Source organism: Lithobates pipiens, unplaced genomic scaffold, assembly GCF_037356315.1.
Source record: "Lithobates pipiens isolate NorthernLeopardFrog02 unplaced genomic scaffold, aLitPip1_a1.2 Scaffold_19, whole genome shotgun sequence".
Lineage (NCBI taxonomy): Eukaryota > Metazoa > Chordata > Amphibia > Anura > Ranidae > Lithobates > Lithobates pipiens.
In genome coordinates this window covers 76,865,286-76,889,539 of record NW_027507764.1, presented here as the reverse complement: position 1 = coordinate 76,889,539, position 24,254 = coordinate 76,865,286, and the positions used below count along the sequence as shown (strand labels likewise).

Genomic DNA, 24,254 nt, shown 5'->3' with positions numbered 1-24,254 from the left:
GAACCACTTCTAATGATATGTTTTTTCACAAATCCTAGTGGATCTGGTGTTTGTCTGAGATCCCCTTTAATATTTCATTGTGAACATTCTTTGAAGCTTGGATCCCTATTGAGTATATTCAATCCGCTTGATGTGATCCTGACAGTAGACTTTGAGATCTCTCAGATAGGTCAGTGTTTCTTTTGATTACTCTCATTAGGATTTGATCGGTGCTAAGATGTTTAACCATTTTAACAACAAGCCTTTTTATTGCTTTTCATATATTACATCAATTCTATATGTGGCTTTGGATGGTTCCTTGGACTTTTTCCATCTACACCTGACTTCAGTATCCATTTGGATAACACACTCTATACCAGCCCAAATTACATGCACTGTTTAGTGAAGACTTCATAGGTGTGCATCACCAATTGAAATGCTTTAATTGTATTTTTTAAATTTAATTATCTGAATTATGATGGCTGTGAGATAGTTTTCTACACCCTATGATTTTTTTTTTTTTTAATGTCAGTTTTTTTCTTTATGTGACTTCACTTTTCCTGGTTCTGCAAAGCACCCAGGAGATTGCCAATTTTTGGCCTTGTGGCACCCAACATTCTGGTGTCAGCTATGTGGGTGAGTTTCCTTTTTTGTTCCTAAATCATTTCACATGGGCTTAATCCTTAATCTTGAGGGATATACTGAGGGGCATAGTAGACTCTGTTTATTTATTTAAGATGCATGACAGTATACCATGAAGGTTAGTTATTAGTTATGTGTTTTTGATTCTAATACTCTATATTTGATTTATATGCTTTCTTGTAGATCATTTTCTGACCTAATATACTCCTGAAGAAGGGGGTAACCCCCGAAACATGTAGAGTGTGCAACTGGAAGAACAAATCTCCACGTGTAACAGCACAAGATCATTATTATATTAGTTCTTCCAATTTGTGTCAGACAAGTGGATGCTCCATGATTAGCAGCATCTAATGTCATTTAGGTACTATTGAAGGCTTTTTATGATGTGTGTATTTGTGTATAATAAATGTATATATTTTTGTAAATTGACTGTTGTAAGTCTATGCCGTACCACGAGAGCCCATGTTACCTCCACAACTGTCCAAATTGCTCTTTTTCTTGGTTCAGAATCTTCAGACTTCTTGATTGCCCAGGCCAGGATAATGTATGGGCATGGAAGTTACTTTGTACTTGCCATAGCTGTGCGCAGCCTATTGCATTAGGGTGTGCACCAAAGCTCAATCACACATGCCTTTCTCTGCAGACGCGGCTGCACTGGACAGTGAATGAATGGAAAATTGGTGCTGAGCGGCTCCTGTTCATTCGCAAATGGAAGCATAGTAAACACAGTTTGCTATGCTTAAGTTATGATTAAACACAGTGAGTGAGTGTGTTCATTTGGAAAAGAAAGGGGTTGGTAAATGACATATTGATTAGCCCCTTCCCCCACTCTCCATCCTGAAACATCCCCCCCAGGAGACAGGGGGGGGGGGGAGAGGAGAGGAGGGAAGCCAGCAGCACTGCAGCGGGGAAGCGCCACACGGGGAGGGGAGAAGCCCAGGCAGTAGGGGGCATCGGAACCACACAGAGTGATTGGGGGATGCCCAGGCATACCTCCTGCACATGCCTATGGTCCTTGCACAGATTTATGCTGGCATGTCAGCACTTTTTATTAATCCAACTTCACTTCCGCTTTAAGTCTTGTACGATGACTATTCTTTCTAACCTTCTTTCCCTTCACTCTAGTAAATAATACCAATTCCTTATGCTGAAGGAGTTAATGGACGCTTGAATTTATGGCATCATTACATTAGTTTCTCATGTGATATTTATTTTTGTCCTTAGGTAGGACGCACTGACATGTACTGCAGGAGAATGTCCTTGCAGCTAACTGAAAATTAAAATGAAATACATGTGGTCCTATTTATTCAAAACAATTATTGTGTAACATCCATTATGTTAATGAAAAATTCAGTTTTTATGAACATGCATGTTCAGTGACTGAACCAACTAGGCAACAGTCCTATGGTTTGAAGCTGTAATTACGCTAAACATTAGATATTACAATTTAAACATAAGACCAATATCCTAACTGGGCTTCCAATAAAAATAAACTAACTTTTTATTAACCCAAGCATGGCATTGGTGGAGTTTCAAGCTAAAGAAAGCCTGTCACGTCTTTTTAGATTAAAACCCATCAGATCCGTGAATTAGAAGACAATACACTCTTATTAAAAGAAAAGGTGTAGGTTTTTCTAAGGCATTTTAACTAAATGAATGAATTTTGACTATTGAATAAATAATTCAACAATATGATCAAACAGGTAATCACAATGACATTTAGCTTCATGCTGATGATATTTGGGTTTCAGTGAAGTGTCTATTGAGTAAAGTAATAGCTTTGACTTAGTTCACGTATCTATTATTTATTTATTATCTACATCAATAAATATCCCCAAAAATGTTTTTAAAAAATAAATTGCTTGATCAGTTTAGGCCAATATATATTCTTCTACATATTTTTTGTAAAACAAAATTGCAATAAGCGTATATTGATTGGTTTGAACAAAAGTTATAGCGTCTGCAAACTATGGGAAAGATTTAAGGCATTTTTATAATTTTTTTTACTAGTAATGACGGTGATCTGAGATTTTTAGTGGTAGTGCGACATTGCAGGGGACAGATCGGACACTTTTGACACATTTTTTGGGACCAGTGACATTTATACAGTGATCAGTGCTATAAAAATGCACTGATTACTGTGTAAATGTCACTGGCAGGGAAGGGGTTAACACTAGAGGGCGATCAAGGCGTTAACTGTGTTCGCTAGTAAGTGTTTCTAACGGTATGGGGGTAGGACTGACTAGAGGAGGTTACATATTGCTATTCCTACCTAGTAGGAACAAATGATATGTCTCCTCTCCCCTGACAGAACAGGGATTTGTGAGTTTACACACACAAATCCCTGTGCTGGATCTCATGCCTGCAATCTCGGGTAGATGGCGGCTCTTAAAAGGTACAACGTAACCATACGGGGTTTTACCCAGCAAAGACATTCTTTCAACGTATATTGGTGTGAGCCAGTCGGCAAGTGGTTAATTGCCAAAATACATTGGTTTTCAGTGGTTTTACTTTTGTGGTCAGTTGGAGAAGGGCCCCCTCTTATATTTGTGATCAGTTTTAGAAGTGCCCCTACATCGGTGGCTAGTTGAACACGTTCACCACTGGAGGTAGGTACCCCCCCCCCACCCCACCCTCTGTGATTTACACTTAGCTCCAAGACGGGGCCAATATCTGTCCTTTGTCTAGGACCTGGGCGAGGTAGACTTTGGATGACGGGTGAAGTGGTGAGATGTACCTGACTTATTGAAAGTTTCATATACATATACAGTACAGACCAAAAATTTGGACACACCTTCTCATTCAAAGAGTTTTCTTTATTTTCATGCCTATGAAAATTGTAGATTCACACTGAAGGCATCAAAACTATGAATTAACACATGTGGAATTATATACTGAACAAAAAAAGTGTGAAACAACTGAAAATATGTCTTATATTCTAGGTTCTTCAAAGTAGCCACCTTTTGCTTTGATTACTGCTCCGCACACTCTTGGCATTCTGTTGATGAGCTTCAAGAGGTAGTCACTCTCTGGTGCTCTGGTCAGGAAGGGGGTAAATTCTTCCGGGGGGCTGAAGTGGTTAATGTCCAATCCATATGGACTTAATCCTGGGAAAAAAATCTATATATATTTTTCATGCCAAATGGGTATTATTAACCCCAGAGCTTTCTGCTTTGAGCCCGTATGCATGGACCTTGTATCTACTAATTGTATCTAGTTTGGATTATTCAGTGAACTGCCGTGCTGTCATTATCTTGCTTTCCATTAACTATGATTGAACTAGGATCTAATATAGAAAACTAGCTGTGTTTGATGTCTGAGAGGCCTGTATGTCTGATAGTTGTAGCCACCTGTGTCCTTAAGACAATTATCTAATTTTTAGACATACGTGGTGGAGGTTTGATATTACCATATATTTATAAACTGTTAGTATCATGTGGAGTTTTCAAATAAAGATAATCATTTTTTACCAATAATACCGGTCAGTTCCTCCCTGAAGAATTCTTTTGGGAATTTCTTTCCTTTCTCCTTGTTTTTTGTATATTTGGAGAAGTGCCCCCAAACATTTGTGGTTAGTGTTTAAAAGGCCACCTTATATTGGTTGTTAATGGGAGAAGTGACCCATTACATTGATGGTTTGTGGTGTTAATCAGGTAGATACAGAGGAAACTTTTTTAAGGGGTTGATTTACTAAAGGCAAATAGACTGTGCATGTTGCAAAGTGCAGTTACGCCAGAGCTTAGTAAATGAGATAAAGCTTCACTTTGCAAAGACTACCCAATCACGTGCAAGGAAAATAAAAGATAAAAACAGCATTTTTGCTTGCACATAGTTGGATGATGGAAGTCAGCAGAGCTTCTGCACATTTACTAAGCTCTGGTGCAACTGCTCTTGCCGAATGCAACTGTACTTTGCAAAGTGCACAGTCTATTTGCCTTTAGTAAATCAACTCCATTATCCCTCAAAGTATGCTGGTAACAATGGGCAAAAAATTAAGCTGCATATAGAGCAAGCCTAGAGTCCAGACGCTGGGACTTTCATTTAATTAAAGTAATTTGGCCAATGTCTGACCTCTGTGGTCCTGGGACCCATTGTAGGCAAGGATGGTCCTTGACTGTATTGAATCCCAAGATCTCAGAGGCCCCTTTCTGTATTCAAATCACATATCCACCTTTGGCAACTGCCTTGACAGCTGTTTTGCTATCTGTTACAAATCTAGGCATACAGTCATTTTCATTTCAGAATTGTCAGTTAGTACACTGACACTCATAGGTGCTGTAGATCGGGGGCTGATAAAAGCAGCTTGACCAAAGAGGAGACACCAATAGAACTATTTTATGGGGATTTCTATTTACATTCCTGCTATTATGTCTGGGGCCATTCCATTTTCATGGGGTTAATTACATATCATTTAAAATACAAAGATTGCAAATGCAACTGAAAAAAAAAATCCAATCCAAAGTGAACCTCAAAGCTCTTGGGTCAATTCTGTAATCTCTTATTATAAATATTATTTTGTATTGTGCTCACTCAGTTTAATAAAGGTCATCTGTCATAGGTCTACAGTCAATAAACCATTTTAGCATGCATTCAAACAAAGAGGTAAGTTCATCATCTTTGCTTATGTACAGTGGATTGTGCCGAGTTCTATTGTTTTTTATATTAGATTTCGACTCAAAAGCCACAGTGTTTATCAGACTCGGATGCTAAAAAGAACATGAGTAGCAGGGGTGACCTTGTAACTGTCCTGATGATGAACATCTGCCATCATTCATTTTGTAATTGAAAAATATGACTGCTAGGTTTTGATAGGGACAAAATGAATGAAACTAAAATTAAAGGAATGATGTACTAGGAGAATATGGAAGATGCTACTGCTGCCTTCTCCATTTGGAGATATTAGTCATTTGGCTGTGATGACGATCCAAATTCTTTGAAGCACTGACCTGGATCAAATATCTAGACCAGGTGTTCTAAATTTACTGTGACTTTCTAATCTGCATGCTTGTTTCAGAAGACTTAACTTCCAGTGACTCAGAAACAGTGATGCTCCTGGTATATTTCACAATCTTCAGAATGACCCTTAATTTAAGAGGCATTCCTCCTTCCAAAGACCTTTATTCTAGTGGCCAGTGAGAAGAATTCCACATCTCCCCACTGACAACCAATGTAATGGAGCATTCTTCCTACTGACCTCTGGTGTAAGTGACATTCAGAATTCCCTTAATGTTGGTGGTTAGCTGAGAAGTGATGCTTCCTAACATTGGTAGTCATTTGAAGATGCCTCCTTACATTTATGATCAGCTGAAGATTGATGCCTCCTTACATTTATGGTCAGCTGAAGATTGATTCCTCCTTACATTTATGATCAGCTGAAGATTGATGCCTCCTTACATTTATGGTCAGCTGAAGATTGATGCCTCCTTACATTTATGATCAGCTGAAGAATGATGCCTCCTTACATTTATGGTCAGCTGAAGAATGATGCCTCCTTATATTGGTGGTCAGCTGAAGAATGATGCCACCTTACATTGGTGGGCAGCTGAAAAATGATGCCTTCTTACATTTATGGTCAGCTGAATAATGATGCCTAATTACATTGGTGGTCAACTGAAGAAGAATGCCTCCTTACAGTGGTGGTCAGTTGGAAAAATGTCCCCTTTACAGTAGCAATCACGTGCATGCTATCTATGCACTACACTTTATTTGCGGGTTTCCTTAATATGTACATAATTGTGTTGACGTGATATATATTTTAAATAGTTTTAACTTCTACAACTGAACTGGCTTAAACAAAAGAATGTAATGCTTAAATCTGATTACACAGGAAATTGAAGGGTTGCCAGAATTTGAGGTAGGGGAACACGGAGGAAGGGCTTTTCAGAAAGAAATGAGCTATATCGTACTTGGGCATGTACTACGCAAGAGCCTTAATGACTCCACTGGAAGCATCAAGTGAACCGTGCACCAGCCATTAGAGCTCTCTACTGTCAAATTTTATTATTACTTTTAGTAACCTTTCATTGAATAAGTAGATGCATAGATTTCTTTTAGCACTTAAAGCAGGTATTTTTCTTTAGCTGAGTTTAGTTCGACTGTGTGTGTGCATGTGCAGTACTGTTTCTTTTTCTGTACAGATTTATTACCCTGTTGCAATGTTGCCATTTCTTTTTAAATCAGTACGTAATGCTAATATTTTTTTTACATCTTTTAGTTGTGTAAAAAATGGCTATTCTTTGGAAATTGCTATAAACCTTTGTCTAGCACTACAGAAGTACACCAGACAGTCTGTCTAATTAAAGGAAAATTATAGAGTCTCTGCAATCTCTAATTACACAAAAGCCTCGCATCATTTTTTTTTAACATCTCAAACTAGCTCACCCCACAGAATCAGCGCTCTTTGATCCTGCACTGGTCCTCCTCCAGGTTGAATGACACCCAGTGTCAACCCAATTCCTGGGTGGGAGATTTGATGAAAGATTCTCACCAAGTCAGAGGACATAGAAATGCCTTATGTCACGTACACACGACTGGTTATCCCATCATAATAAACTCCGAAGGTTTTTCTGCCAGAGTTCCGATGGAGTTCTTCTGAAACTTTCTTGCATACACACGATCACACCAAAGTCAGATTGTTAAGAACGCGGTGACATGCAACACATACAACAGGACTAGAAAAAGGGAGTTCAATAGCCAGTAGCCAATAACCTCCATCTCGTACTTGCTTCAGAGCATGCGTCGTTTTTGGTTCGTCAGAACAGCATACAGACGAGCGGTTTTCCTGATAGGAATTGGTTCCATTGGAAATATTTAAAACCTGTTCTATTTCTAGGTCCATCAGAATTTTCATTAAAAGAAAGTCCGATGAGGCATACACACGATCGGAATATACAATGAAAAGCTTCCGTCTGATTTTACCAGGTGGCAATTATCTACAGCCTTCAGAATGCCTGGCTGTAGACAGTCAACAATTCAGATAGAGCCAAGTAAAGTACCAAATATTAAAGCTTAGCTCCAAGATAAGCAAATGTTGTCTAAATAGAAGAATCATGTGTATTCTTCCATGAATCTTGGTGGGCTTTGTGTATTTCTTCCAGATCTGTGCAGTAATACAGTGTGAAACTTTGCCTCTATGCAGAAGCTTCAGTAATAAAGACCAGTCACTTCTGTTCTCTCTCCTTGTGCAGAGTGACTGGTCTTGTCTCTGCCCCCTCCTGCATTACCTGTGGTTGAAGGAGGTTTTTTACCATCTGGGACATTGTCATCCTGATCCATTTTTTCACATGCCGGGTTGTGGTTGCCTGAGGTGGCTCAGCTTAGGAGGAGGAATTGCATCTATCATAGATCTGTTACATATCTGTTTCCTATTCCCAAAGATCAGCCATGCTGACACTTGCAGTTCCATGGCTTTAAAGGGTATAGGTCTGATGTTCTTCCTGGTTGATACCAGGTCTGGAATGTAACGAGGTGCAGATCAGGCCTCCATCAAGGCTGAACAATGCTGGGCTCCGGACTGTCTGTTGCTATAACGCTATGCAAGCAGGCTTAAAAGGTACCATAGCTGACAAGATGATTGCTGAATGTCCTGCTACAGAAGATCAAAAGATCAAAGGCATTGAAGACTGACCAGGATACATAGACATGGAAAATTCTGCCCCTAGAGGCCAATACAGCAGGACAGACAGTAATATAATTTCCTGTAGGCAATAAGTAGTGGTGGGCCTGGGGGGCCTCTCCCACAGTTCTGCTGTGGTATGAACAGCACAGTTACGGTATCATTACTATGTTTGCAAGGAAGTAACTGGGCTTGCAAAGGCATACGTTACACACAAAGTATATTTACAGTATCTCTTGTGGCTACTGAGGAATGTATTCAAATGAACATTTTTGTTCCTGAAGTTCAGCTTTAAAGCAGAGTTCCGGTTTTGTCAGGCCAACAAACTGTGCAGCTGACTAGGGAACAGGATTAGGACAAGCAGCAGAAAGAAAACCAAATAACTCAATCAAGTCACAACCAAGAGTAACTGAATAGTAGCAATCAGTGGGGAAGTTGCTTTTAAGTCAGTTGCTGGTGATCTGGTATTGGATACTAGAGTTTAGTAAAATCATAACCAGAGTAACAGATCAGAGTAATCTCAGGAATAGTTTAGCAAACCCAAGTAACAGATAACTGATCAGAACACTATCTACATGGAGTTTGCATGTTCTCTTTATGCTTGTATAGGTTTCCTCTGGATATTCATGTTTCCTCCCACCCGCATAAAAAAATATGCCGGTAGGTTACTTGGCTCCTGTCTAAATTATCCCTAATATGTGTATGCACGCATGTAAGATAGGGCCCCTAGATTGTAAGCTCCTTTGGGGCAGGGACTGATGTGAATGTGCAGTAAAGCACTGTATAAAATGTTGGCTCTAGATGTAGCGGTACCCTATATGGGCTGCTGATACTTGTGGACCGTCTCTCACTCTGCACAATCAGGCACACAGTTCTCAGCCACTCTTAGGCAGAAAACCAGTCCCTGCACTTTGTTTTTTGTTTTTATCGGGGTAATTCAACTTAGGGTAAGGGTAAGTACGGGATGCCCAATTGAAGAAAAAATAGAATCTTAAGACTGAAACTATATACACTGCCTTACTTCCATCTCAAGCACATTACTTGATTACTGCTTATTCCTCACTTTAAGCTCCAGCACATCACTTGATTACTGCTTATCCCAGACCAGCTAGCACTGTTGGTAGTCATAGTGCTAGCTGTCAACATGGCTACTGATCCCAGCACCACATCTTCAGGCCCTGCCTGCCCTGCTGGCTGCAGCTGCCTCTCCCCACTGCCCATGCCACCGCAGTCTACTCCACTGGCTCTGCACCCATCACAGACTGCACTCTCCCAGTCCACTCAGGCATACTTCCCAGTCCCCCTGACTGTGTGAACACTCACCAGCCCTCTTGGCTTCCTCTGTGGAACTCCAGGAGACGTTCCTGGCAGTGTTCTCCTGCTGTGCCCTCTTGTTCCTCCTGTGCCTCCCGGTCAGGACACCTCTGTGAGTTGTAAGAGGGTCCCATCCCAGGCACCCAAGCCCAGGCCCAAGGTCACACCCCCAGACTAGGGAGCCCCCTCAAAGGCCACGACAGCCTAATAATTCCTCTCCAACTTCCACCTGAACACACCTCCTCGCCAGTTGGGCTGACCCTGAGTATTTGATGGTGCCTGCCTCCTGCCAATCCAAGTTGGGGATTGGTTAGGGCCCTCAGAATACTCCAGGCAGCTCCACTTCTCCTCTCCTCCTTTCTTTCCAGAAGATTCTAGCATGTTCTGGAAACAAGTGGGAGGTCTCGGTGATGCTGCCTGTGAGCCATCCAGCTCTTCCTGGCTTCCTGCCAACCCAGACTCAAACAGACAGACTTGGCTACCAGCCAAACCTGCTTAAATTTACCTACTCTATCGAAAATCTGTACACACCTAGCACAGCTAGAGGGTGCTACATATATAAATACTTGTAGTAAATAAATAAAGTTTGCATGATCTAGGAAGGGTCCCAAACTGATGTCAAATGCCGCGTACACACGATCAAACAATCGGGTGGAAAAGTCCGGCAAACGCAAGTCCGCCGGACAATCCCCCCGTGTGTAGCCTCCAGCAGACTTTTTTTACCCGAAAGTACGACGGACTTAGAAAGTAGTTTTGCACTCCAATCTTCCTGCCGGACTCGCATTTTGGCGGACAATCCGGCCGTGTGTATGCCAGTCCGCCGTACTTTTGAAATGAACGGACTTTTCAGCTCATTTTGAGCGGGTCTCCAGGTAGGCAGGGCCCGCGAAGGAGACGTCGCTGACCCCGCCACCTGGTATGAACTTAAAGGGGAACCCCAACGCCGAAAAAAATTGGCGTGGGGGTCCCCCCAGGTCCACATCAGACCCTTGTCCGAGCACGCTACCCGGCCGGCCAGGAAAGGGGGGACGGATACCGGCCCCCCACCCTATGTGAATGAGTATGGGGTACAATGTACCCCTACCCATTCACCTGTGAAAAAAAGTACAAAAAAAACACAACACAGGGTAAAAATCGTTTATTGCACAGCTCCGGGGGTCTTCCGTCTTCAGGGGTCTTCTCGCCGGACTCCTCCGCTATCTTCTTCTTGCTCTTTTACTAGCTGAGGAGCCCGGCTTTCTTCCTCGCTGCCGGCCTCTTCTTCCGACTTCGGGGGTCTTGTCCCCCCTCTTCGGTTCTTCTGCCGGGCCAGTCTTCTGTCGCCGCTGCCGTCGCTGTCGTCGTCGTCGCCACCTTCTGTTCTTCTGTTCTTCTCTTCAGATGTTGACTCGTCGCTCCCTCCGCTCACAATGACGGGGACCGGGCGCGCGGCGACTTATATAGGGACATCACTGGATGATGTCCCCGCCTATTATGATGTCACAGTGCCAGCATTCTCTAGGACTGTGACACCATAATGGGCGGGGACATCATCCGGTGATGTCCCTATATAAGTCGCCGCGCGTCGCGTCGGAGCCATTGTGAGCAGAGGACGCGACGAGGCAACATCTGAAGAAGAAGAAGAAGAGAAGAACAGAAGAACAGAAGGCGGCGACAGCGGTGACAGAAGACCGGGCCACCGCCTGTAAAAGAGCTAGAAGAAGGCCCGGTGGCCCGGCAGAAGAACCGAAGAGGGGGGACAAGACCCCCGAAGTCGGAAGAAGAGGCCGGCGGCGAGGAAGAAAGCCGGGCTCCTCCGCTAGTAAAAGAGCTAGAAGAAGATAGCGGAGGAGTCCGGCGAGAAGACCCCCGAAGACTGAAGACCCCCGGAGCTGTGCAATAAACTATTTTTACCCTGTGTTGTGTTTTTTTTTTGTACTTTTTTTCACAGGTGAATGGGTAGGGGTACATTGTACCCCATACTCATTCACATAGGGTGGGGGGCTGGTATCCGGGGGCCCCCTTATTAAAGGGGGCTCCTGGATTGCGATAAGCCCCCCGCCCGCAGACCCCGACAACCAACGGCCAGGGTTGTCGGGAAGAGGCCCTTGTCCTCATCAACATGGGGACAAGGTGCTTTGGGGTGGGGGGGCCGCGCGGCCCCCCCTTCCCCAAGGTGCCCCCCATGTTGAGGGCACGTGGCCTGGTACGGCTCAGGAGGGGGGGGGTGCGCTCGCTCGTCCCCCCCTTTCCTGGCCGGCCGGGTAGTGTGCTCGGACAAGGGTCTGATGTGGACCTGGGGGGGAACCACACGCAGATTTTTTCCGGCGTTGGGGTTCCCCTTTAAGTCCATACCAGGTGGCGGGGTCAGCGACGTCTCCTTCGTGGGCCCCGCCTACCTGGAGACGCGCTCGAAATGAGCGGACTTTCCTCCGCGTGTGTGGGTGAGTCCGTTAATTTCAAAAGTACGGCGGATAGTACAGCGGACTTAGTATTAGTCCACTGAAAAAGTGCCGTGTGTGGGCAAGTAGCCCGTTCGGAAACTCGGACAGACAGTCTGGCGGGAAGTCCGCCAGACTAAGTCCGCTGGATAGTCGGCTACGTGTGTACGCGGCAAAACTGATACCACTGACATGAGCCTAAAGACTGATGACACAGACCCTAATGTAAGCGAGGGGAGGCAGCGAGGTGTCTGCAGACTACATGTGGTAAGAAGCTGGACTCAGATTATTAAAAGCTAATTATTATTCCTAGCACTGGCCTTAGAATAAGGAGAGAAAAGATAGCAATTGACTGACCCTGGGCTCTTGAAAGCTTAGCCTTCACCATGATTGGAAAATGCTTGTCTCTTTTCCCTCGTTACAGCGAAAGAGGCATCCTAATGGTTTAATAATAAGCTAGAAGAAGCCTTCATACTCGCAAGGTAGTTACTGCAAAAGGTATTTGTATACTTGGTAGATAATGTTTATAATGAGGAGATGTTGAGGGAGCTTGGTTCACATTTACATCAGGTCTCAGTGGAGTCTGAAGAGCTTCCTAAGGCAACAAGTAATATCAAACTAAGCAAGGCTAATTAATGATCATGTGTCCTAAGCCGCTATGATAAGAAAAAGGGGAACTTTTCATACAAAAATACCTAGGTAATGGACACCCCCCCGACATACCTATCTGCACAGTCCTGTTTAAGGAAACATCAGGGATACCCATTTATTCATTTTCAACACAAGTTATCAATTTTACTAGCATTTGAAAATATCAAATCTTGTGATTTTAGAGGTTGAATAAAATGTTATTTGCAATATAACACTTTAATAGGTAAAAAATACTTTTTTTTATAAAGATATATACCATAGATGGAAAAGATGGACACACGAACAGGAAATAGAGATAAAATAATCCAGTTCTAAAAGAATGGCAATTGCGACATACTGAAGCCACAGAAATATGTATTTAGTCAGAAACACATTGTAATAACATCTTTCATTTACCATGGCCTCCCATTAAAAAAAAAGTGTTGCAATTTATTATAGGTGCAACTGCATTTAAAGTTTTCTCTTAAGCCTCGTACACACAATCATATTTTCTGATGGGAATTGTGTGACGACAGGCTGTGTGACGACAGACAAATGTTGGATGGCCAGCTTATACATTTTCCACAGACAAATGCCTGTTGTCGGATTTTCAGATTGTGTGTACAAAAGCCCAAAGTACAAACAGGCATACTCGGAAGCAAGGACGAGCCAGAAGCGGTCGGTCTTGTAAACTAACGTTCGTAATGGAGAATTAACATTCGTGATGCAGCAAATTATGAAATCTCAAAATGCAGCGCACATTCTCTTCTTCTTTATTGGGATAATAATGAAGCTGCTTTGCTGGTGATACTGATGGAGTTCTGCCAAACGTATTTTAAAAGGCTTTTATTTTCGAATGATATCAAGAATAATATTATTATGCTTGTTTTTTTGTTTTTTTGTTGGACAAGTTACCACAACACCATTATCCCATATTTTTTAAGATCAAAGATACAACTATGTTGGTGTCCCTTGTTAATTTTACATAGTACTTTTTTAAATGTAACTGCCTATGCCCAAACTTCTTTTGAAGTAAAACACATAGCTTAGTATTATTCTCCACATTTTTTTTTTGTGCATTAAAAAAAGAAAACAAATACAATAAGACATGCTGAGTGACGTTACCCTAATATAATGAGGGGTGATAATATTCTATGACCCACAATCATATACCACCCTCACCTTAATTACACAAAAAATATATTGAATATTCATATGTGAATGGTAATACCAATACTGTGACAGATATAACACATCCAAAGGTGATAAACCATATGTGCTCTGAACTTAAAATACCAATATATACCTACATCCCAAGTGTGAGATGCAGCACCATATGAAATTAAAACTAAAAAAGGAAAAGTAATATAATACTGATATATGAAATTCTATGAAATTGAATATTGCTGTGACTATCAGCATATTCAGTAGTCAATAACTTGTCAATCAGCATCTGGCCACACCTACACGGTCGTAGATTCCGACGGAATGTGTCCTTCCGTTTTGTCGGATAATCCGACTGTATGTGGTCTCCATTGGACTGTTTCCATCGGAGTATCCGACGGACCAAGTTTTCCAACTTGTCCGTAAAATTTTCTGCCAAAATTCTCCGATCGGACATACTCCGATCATGTGTAGCCTACTCCGATGGACAAAGTGCTATGCACCGCGTGTATGCAACAGTTTCGGACAAAATCCGTTGGACAAAATCCGTCAGACAAAATCCAACGGATTTGGTTGTCAGAATGTCTGACCGTGTGTACAAGGGCTGAGACACAAGTGAAGGAGTCAGTAGGTTTTTTGTTTACATTATGGGCCATATGCATCACATAGTAACTGGATTTGGTATTTGTTTAGACTGTCATACTGGAACTTTCAGTTGTACTCTAACTCCAAAATCCTGTTTTAGCAGTTGTGCATTGTTTGCAAATATGCCTGGACAGTACAAAGGGCACTAGAGTTTGATCACACTGTAGAAAGAAAAACTTTAATTTGGCTTTATGTGCCACCTTCTGCACTGGATGCTCCTGGAAGGAAAATCAGGGAAGCTTATTTAAAGGCTTTCCAGAATTAATCTCAATGCACTAGGCCAGCAACAATAAGCGGAGCATTCCTTCCAACTGTTATTATTTTAAGTAGGGTCCTAGCAGAATGCACAGGAAAGATTTTCTCGGGTTGATAAAGTGTTTCTATGAAGTCTTCTACATTTTGTACACAGTTTTTTTCAATAGTTGGGGTGTCTACTCCATGGACCCATACTTATTATGTGCCCAGTGCTCTACTTTAAAAATGGTCTTGTTAAACTTTTTTTACATAGAAGGTAATTTTACCATTTATTTTAACCTATCCATAACCACCAGAAACACATAATTACATTCTGGAGATTGGATTGTGGCATTTAAATTTTAAATACCACTTTTGATTTGAAATTTGAAGAGGGAAGCAACAAGGCATGAAGGTTATTGAACATATCATTGTTTCCCATGCGTAGATAAGTAAATGAGCCACTCTAGAGATCAGAGTAAAATTCTGCTCCAAGAATGAACAATGACGATCGACTCCTTTCAGCATTATTCTGGAATTTCACATATCAGAGCTGCAAATGCAGAGGATCCAAGCCAGAAACTCGCCCCGGCACTAACAAACAAACTACATCAACTCTGCCAGGTAAGGTGGAACGGAGTGCCAAGTTCCCTGTTAGAAGGATAAATTCACCATATTGCCATTGTCCTATGGACAATACAGAATCTAGGAGGATAAAACTCTCCATCTGTGAACAAAGAAACCCAAACTCCAACACACAAGGTGGTTAGTTAAGCCAATATTTAGATAAAAGAACATCTGTCGTAATTTAGAGAAGAAGCAATCCTGATTAATTAGAAGATTTAAATCAGGTTGCTATAGTGCCAAACATTTTCATGGACAAAATCCTTCTCTGAAGGATTCCTGAAAATGGAATGGTCTCATATTTTCAAATGAGGAATGTTTAAGGTACAAGAATTGGCATATATATGTTACATCTATCTCAGGGCCAAGTTGTGTTTTCAATTGGACACTCTTCAAAAGTCCTGACCAAGTAAATCTATGCAAATTAGTAGATTCTCTAAATCAGACACCAAAATGATTAATCTTGCTGGCCTTCTATCGGGTTCTTTGTGAGGACCATGCTGTGTCTTTAATATGTAGACAAAAACTCACCCAAGCTCTAACACACAATTGTAGTTTAATGAGTTGAATATCGGTACTCAGGCTTGTTGTGTCCTATTAACATTAAAATAGCAAAAAATGCTATAAAGTGACAATGTCAATCGATGAATTCTCCATATATCTTGGGAGAAGAGAAAAATCTCCTCCCACCAACCCATATACATGTAGCGCCCCTTCCGTTTAGGAAGGTGCTTAGTGGTGTTTTAATTTAGAGAATAGGATGTAGAGATAGGTAAATTTGATCAGGGTCTTACTCTTTTCTAGGCCTGGTTGCTTATTTGGGGATGGGAGTATCAGAGTAGATGAGGGTGTGGCCTACAGTTGGGCTCAGGGATGCCTCCTCTGTTTGACAGTGGATTTTGCTGGAAAGAGAGGAAGGACTGAGTGGCAGGGAACCCATGTGAGAGAATTGACCAATAGTCAATTTCCTTGGTCAATGGGAGGTCTCTCAAATAAAAAGGGGGGTCTCATGCTCCAAGGGAGTCCTGGGAAGGTCCAGAGAGTTGAGAGAGAGAAGGGACGGAGGGTCGGGGGTTTAGAGACCCTGGAGCCTCCGGGCGGAGGCTTAAAGTCCTGGGGGCTCAGAGACCCCAGAGCTGCATAGCCAGAGGAGTCCAGGGAGGCCAATGTCTGGTCCCTGGAGCAAAAGCCATCATGTAGTACTACAGGAAGATCGGGCGTCCCATGCGGGGATGCGCCGTACAGCATGGAGGAGGAAGTAGGAGCTAAGCGGACTGAGAAAACTGGGAATCGACTTTTCATGAGTAGAACATGAACTGTTGATTGGGAGAGCGTAAAGGGAGTGCAACTCAGTGGTGCTAATCCATAACTTAATACTTTACATCCAAGGACCACAGTATCAAACACTTTTCCAGGATGGGGATTTGACAACAAGAGTCATGGAAATAGGCAGTGTGGCCTGTGACTTTGGAGTCTACATCCACAGCATTATTCAGAGAGATACTGGTCTGTCCATATTAAGAGCTTTAAATGTCAGGTGGTGTGGTATGCAGGAGTAAAGTGCTTTACCATCCACTGTGATCCAACAACAATTGGACAACCATTTTATCTCATGCGTATGTGCCAGTAGATGCCCTGTATCTCTAAAGCCTCATACATACGATCAGACTTTATACAAACTTTCCCGTGGACTTTTGTACAAAGGGCGTTGGCCCTGAACTTGTTAAGCATGCACACGATCAGACTTTTTCAGCCAACTTTCACCAAATCATGTGTTTTTTCTGCTCTTTACCGCCACTTTTGGTCAACTTCTGTACTGTTGTCTGATCTTTTGCATTGGCTCTGAGCATGCGTGTTTGCAAAGTCCGATGGTTTTCTGTACACGCGATCGGACTTTGCTCCGTCGGACTTATGTTGTCGAAAAGGTTGTCTGTTCGCACAGCCAACATTTGTCCGATGAAAACCGAAAAAGTTTGTCCGATGGAGCGTACACACGGTCGGATGTTGCCTTAAAACAGCTCATTTGCATGTTTGTTGTCAAAAAGTCAGATCGTGTGTACGGGCCTTAAGATAACCGGGTAGGCATTTTACCAAGGGTTGTAAATGTTCATTAACCCATTTGTTGAGTCTTTCTAATGGGGATCCAATACCTGCTACTATTGGGCGTCCTTGAACAGGGGCTTGTTGCTTGTGCAGCTTTGGAAGGTGGTGGAACATTGGGGTCACATGTTTATGTGTAAATAAAAAAATCAACGATCATCTGTTTTAATACTCCCATTTCTCCACAATCGTCCAAAAGTTGCAACAAGCCACGCTGATTACTGTCAATAGGGTCAGAATCCAGTGGCTTATAGGTACTGAAACAAACAGGATGACTGGGGGAGTATAGGTACTGATGTAATTTAATTGTTTGAGTGCTTCTAACCTATAGTCATCTGTATTAAGAACTACTACTGCTCCACCTTAAATAGATTTTAAATGGAATTGTACTGCCCCCTTTTTAGGAGGAATGGATATTCTTTTCTATATAAATTAGATTTTATTGTAAACCTTATTGATATGAATAAGGCTTCAGCCAAAACACATTAGCACTTTAGATGTAGCACTGCTGTTAGTGCCAAATAAAGATTTGTAAGAAGAAGCACTCGTGTTGCCACCATTTCTTGCCATACTGTGTACCCTGCCCCCATTACTTTCTTCTAACTTATTGGAGCACATTTTTTTTTTTTTTTTTATTGGTTCCTTTCTAACTTGTTGAAAAGTGGGTTCATACATTTCCAGTGCCAGGAAGAGGGTTTTTTAGCGCCAAAGGTGGAGTTGGTGTGCTGTCTCTTGGAAAATATTTAAATATCATAAAGTGAACAGTGAAAATGAATCATTAAGTGCAATAAACAGAGTGCAATGTGCAATAAATTCATGATTAATAAAAATAAAATTTTTGGTAAAGAAGGCGAAGTTGCCAAAGTGCATCCACCCGATGCAGCCACCGATGACCACTGTCATCTACTGCTGGAGAGCTGGATCACTGCAACAGTCCAATTCTAATTTTTTCAACCTTGCAGCAGAAAATACCATGTCAATAAAAAGAACAGCACATGTGTTACTGTATTAGGCTGGGTTCACACCGCTGCGGGGGGAGAACCGGATGTGATTCGCACAGCAAATCACATCCGATCTCCGTAGCGCTGCGAGTTCAGCCATACAGATAGTATGGCTGAACTCGCAGCGGTCCCGCAGCAAACTCGCACGGGACCCTTTTTTGGGTCCGCAACAGAATCGGATCGCATGGGGGTTCACACCATGCGATCCGATTCCTGTGCGAGTCGGCAGATCGCACTGCGATATGCCGACGGATCTGGGGGTGTCATTAACATAACATTGACACCCCCAGCCGTCCGCATAGGGCAGTGTGAACTGCCGGCGGGAGGTATGCGATGCGGGAAAACGCCGCGGATTCGCGGCGTTCCCGCATCGCAGCAATGTGAACCTAGCCTTACAGTAAGAAATCATTATGGCTTAATTGGGCCTTGAAGCTAAACGCCAGACACCCAGAATAAAGCATGTGCACAAAAAACAACTCTATACAATAAAGTGCTCAAAGGATTAAAAAAATTATTTCCATTCATAAATCACTTGAAAAATTAAGCTTCGCATGATAAATTGCAGTTGCTCGAGAGCACTCTTTTCAGCTAAAGGGGGTTATTTACTAAAGACAAATCCACTTGCACTACAAGTGCAAACTGTACTTGAAATTGCACTAAAAGTGCACTTTGAAGTGCAGTCGCTGTAGATCCGAGGGGGACATGCAAAGAAAATAAAAAACAGTATTTTAGCCTGCACATGTTTGGATAATAAAATCAGCAGAGCTTCCCCTCATTTCAGATCTACCCCTCAGATTTACAGCGAATGCACTTCCAAGTGCACTTGTAGTGCAACTTCAAGTGCACTTTGCACTTATAGTGCAAAGTGGATTTGCTTTTCGTAAATAACCCCCAGTGTGTTCCAAAATCAGCTTCTGCTCAGGGCCACAAAAAGGCATGGACAAAATACGAACCGATTTGCATTTTTTAATTTTTAGAAATTGTCTTGCTTTGCAATTAGAGCAGATGTATCCTGTATTTTGACACCTACAGCTTCCAGCATGCTAAAAATCAATTTAACCAATAATAAAGATAACTCTCTAACCAATTTTCTGTAGAGCATACTGAAAGTTTCGAAATGTAAAAAGTCTATAATTATACCAAAAGCAGCTGTTGTTATTTTGGATGTACTCAGAAGAGTACGGAGGACTATGACGCATAAGGTCAGGAAGCTCAAGCGTTTGCTGTGTGCTGCATTCATGCACTTCATAAAGAACTTATCAACACTTTTATTTTTATCTACTGTATGTATAAAGGTGTTGAACATTACTGTTTTTCTGCGCACATTAGGTGACTCATTCAGAAATAAGCATTTATTAAACAAATTCATATAAACGCACAATGGCTCCCAAATATAGATTTCTTTATGTAAATGAGGGAAGCGTGGGGGCCTAAAGAACACCTGTAAAGACTAAAATTCAGGCTGCCATTATTAAAGCTTAACACTGGGTAATAAATATTTTTCTTTTTTTTTTAAAAAAGAAGCATGCGAATCACAAAATTGTACAGAATGCCATGTTGTTAGGCAAGTAAAAACCCAGAATTTAAAAATAGGAAAGTATATTTGGCTTCAATACTCATCACCTCTCCCGCACTGTCACCCAAAGTATATTTTCTCCACCTGAGGATCTTGTCAGACTTCCAGGCTGAATGACGTCCAACATAATTTAAAGTGGTAGTAAACCTTTACATATGCCCAGTAAAGTGATTAACCTCAGGCTCAGGTGATACACAGAGATGAAACAAATCCTCCTACATAAGTTCTACCTTGCATCCTTCTCTTATCTACAAGTGTTTAAAGTCCAGAATTTATAAAGCTTGTCTGAGCTGTTAGAAAAAAGGGCGAGGGAAAGAGCTGAAGTTACACTTTGCAGAGCTCAGTAAGGCCCCTTTCACACGGGGGCGGGAGCGTCGGCGGCGGTAAAGCGGCGCTAATTTTTGGCACTGCTTTACCGTCGTTTTAGCGGCGTATGCGGCCGATAGCGGGGCGGTTTTAACCCCCGCTAGCGGCCGAAAAAGGGTTAAAGCCACCCGCAAAGTGCCGCTGCATTGATTTCAATGGGTAGGAGCGGTTTATTCACCGCTCCTTCACCGCTCCAAAGATGCGGCTAGCAGGACTTTTTTCACCGTCCTGCTAGCGCACCGCTCCAGTGGGAAAGCCCTCCGGCTTTCACACTGGAGTGAAAGGGGCCAGATTTTTTCAAGCGCTATACAGGCGCTATTTTTTTTTTCATGCCTGAAAAACGCCCCAGTGTGAAAGGGGCCTCCGGAAAGTAATGAGAGCTGATTGGAGGGCAGGGACCTCCCCGTCCCCCTTCACACAGCAGGCAAGAAGAGAACTGAGATTGTCAATCAGCTGGAGGCCACTCCCTGTCAAGTTTTCTCTCTTGGTGTCAAGGAAAACTTGTCAGGCGGCAGACAGACAGAAATGCCAGTTCACACTTGTGCGCTGCAAATTCCACACCGCATCCAAATCACACACGGTTCATACAAATCACTGTAGGTGTGTATGTTAAGTTAACAACACCCCCAAATTGGTTCGCAAAACAAAGTGCGATTTTCAGAGTCAGATGGCGTGGGTGAAAACATTCTGGCGAGGCCAAAAAAAAAGGGTCCTGCACTATTTTGTCGTGGATTTGGTGCGATTTGAGCCATACAGAATAATGGCTCAAATCGCACTGCTAAAGACCGCATGTGATTTCAACAGGAGGGTGGTGCGATTTTTGTTCAAAATCAATTAGTGCTCTTAATTGAGATGAGTGCACTCCATAGAGGGATATGCTTTGTCCATTTCTCATGTCTGAGGTTTACAACCACTTTAATCTGTATGACTAAGGACATATTGTGAGTGCAAGGTGTCATTGACCTGTACCCTGGAAGGGCATCGCCATGTCATCTTGCACCATGAGCATAAGTGATGCAAAGAACATCTCTGATGTCATCACATGAACTACTTCTCCAAACGTTAGATGCCTGATTGCCATCCAAATTCAAAGGCTTTTGTAGTAGGACAAGTAAAGTCAAAACATTTGTAAAGCACTATGGGTTAGTCAAAGACCGGGCACAACACACGTATTTTGCTTTCAGGCATGCTGTGTTTCATTGAAACTTTGGAAAGAACTATCCTGTAACGAATGAGTTACTGCTTTAGCTCACCTTGAGCTCCTTTTTTTATTTACAAACTATTTTTATTAGAACACATCTTGAGTTTCTAAACTCTATAAACCACTTTTTGCAGAAGGAGATAAGGAGGATACAACAATAAATATTTTATAAATACAAACAGTGTAATTGTCTCAGTTTGACTTAAGCTGGCCATACACTTATACATTTACAAATGAACAATCATTTGAAAATTTGTACAACACTTCTCAGTCCATTTGATGACCCAATGAATGTTGTTCAAAAGTACAGTAGTACCTTGGATTACGAGCATAATCCCTTCCAGAAGCATGCTTGTAATCCAAAGCACTCGTATATCAAAGCGAGTTTCCCCATTGGAATCAATGGAAACTCCGATAATTTGTTCCAGTGTCACTGCTAGTGTATGGCATGTAGCCAGAGGTGGGCGGGAGCTGGAGACACTTGGAAACACTCAGAGATGCTCAGAGACCACAAAGGAGACTCTCTGAGACACTCGTAGACACTCTGAGACGATAGGAGACACTCAGAGACACTCAAAAACTGAGCATTTCTGAGTGTTTCTGAGTGTTTCTGCGCATCACCGGCGCCCTTGCGCCTCTGGCCACATGCGGTACTGCGCACCCCAGATGCTTGAATTCTGTTTGTCTTGCGAGACAACGCTCGCAAATCAAGTCAGGATTAAAAAAAAAAAAATGTTGATATTGCAAAACGCTCATAAACTGCGTTACTCGCAATCCGAAATTTTACTGTACTTAAAATATTTTTGCTTTTAACATTCGATTTTAGTACGAAAGGATTTGTTCAAACGAACATCACATTTACAAGTGAAGTGCTCCTTTGAATTTTCTTGTGACTGCAGTTGAAAATGGTCCCACTAACAATTAAAAAATCAAACAAACATTCTCAAAGAGGAGCTTCAGACTCCTTCAGAAAACATGTAACGTCGGTAGCTACAAATACTCTGGCTGCTGACTTTTAATATTTGGACACTTACTTGTCCAGGAATCCAGCAGTGTTCTCACCTGAGCCGATTTTTCAATTGGCTATTGGATGCAGCAGCCGCCATCTCCACCATCTCCACTAAAACTGTCAGTGAAGCCTTGCAGCTTCACAGCAGGTACCCTACTGCGCATGCTGCAAGGGAAGGAGGAGGGAGGCCACAGCAAACTCAGCAGGAAGTGGGAGCGGGTACCTGTCAAAACCAGGTACCCACTCCCCCCCCCCCTCGAAAGATGCTAAATGTGGCAGGGAAGGGGGGAAGGAGGCAGACAAGCGGAGCTTCCTCTTTTGGGTGGAGCTCCGCTTTAAAATAAAAAAAGATTGAACAAACTAGTGCATAGTACGCTTTAGTATCAGCCTCTTGAACATAGTAGAACATAGTAGAGCTCAGACTGGTGAAGGAGGCAGCAGAACAAGAAGATCAATATTTGTCTGTAGTTCAAGAAGCATTCTGAAAGGAGGAGAGAACAGAGTGACAGAAAGAGGAGCTGCTTCTCTTTTTACTGTCCAGTCACAGGTTGGCGGTGATGAAGAGACCTGTAAGTGTTCCTGAACTGCAGCAGAGCAAAATTCCTGCCCTGTTAGACGGGGCTGTACTGTGTGAGGGGGTTTGTAAATTGCACAATGAAATGGTTAACATGATACAGCTTACATATATGTAATTTAGATGTTTGCTCCTCAGCTTTAAGGCAAATACATAGAGGCAAATAAATAAATAGGCTGTTAAAAACCATACAAGTTTACTTTTTTTCCTACCAAACAACATGTAATTCTGTACACTTACAGTGATTCCCACACATGGCACACACGGGCTCTTTCACTACATCTGTATGTAACTACTATATCTACTGTATCTGAAGGAGATTGCACAATCAGACCATGACCCATGTGGCCAGCTTAAATCTTCCACCTTCTATTCAAAACATAAAAAAAGGTCTTAGCTGGGCTTCTACTTTAATGAATAGCCCTGGTGATTTTCAAGTCGTATTATTTCTTGCTGAGCACATAAGAACTTTAAATTGCAAAACCTCTCAGTTGTGACTTATTAAAGAAAGTGCACCATCAAGAAAATCAAGACCGAGAGAATGATCCAGGCTAGATTACAGTGATATGAGATCTTTATAACTGTAATTGTCGTTAACCTGTATATTAGGAAGTTGAATATAAAATCTTTTGGGCTTAAAGTGAAAGGAAATTAGTAAAAGATATCTGATATGTTTTTATGGAATACCCAAGTTCTGCTATGTGTGATGATGAAAATAATAATATACGTGTATAACAGGACAGCTGCAACTATTCAGTAAAGATCTCACACTTATAGTCAGCCAAAAAGTGTTCATACCCCTTGAAATTTTGCAAAATAGCTCAAGCTCTGTCAGATTGGATGGAGAGCATATGTGACCAGCAATTTTCAAGTCTTGCCACAGATTCTCAATTGGATTTATGTCTGGACTTTGACTGGGCCATTCTAACACATGAATATGCTTTGATCTAAACAATTCCATTGTAGCTCTGGCTGTATGTTTAGGGTTATTGTCCAACTGGAAGGTGAACCTCCGCTCCAGTCATAAGTCTTTGGCAGACTCTAACAGGTTTTCTTCTAATGCCGCGTACACACGACCAGACTTTTCGAGGGACTAGGTCCGGCGGTCTTTCCAACGGAGTTTCGGCGGAGTTCCGACGGACTTTCCGAATGAACGGACT

General features: G+C 42.1%; 1 protein-coding gene across 1 annotated transcript in view; it reads right to left on the bottom strand.

Annotated features, from left to right (window-relative positions):
* Positions 1–24,254, bottom strand: part of PLXDC2 (plexin domain containing 2) — an 811,301-nt gene that overhangs the window by 217,368 nt on the left and 569,679 nt on the right. The gene's annotated exons all lie outside the window — the stretch shown is intronic.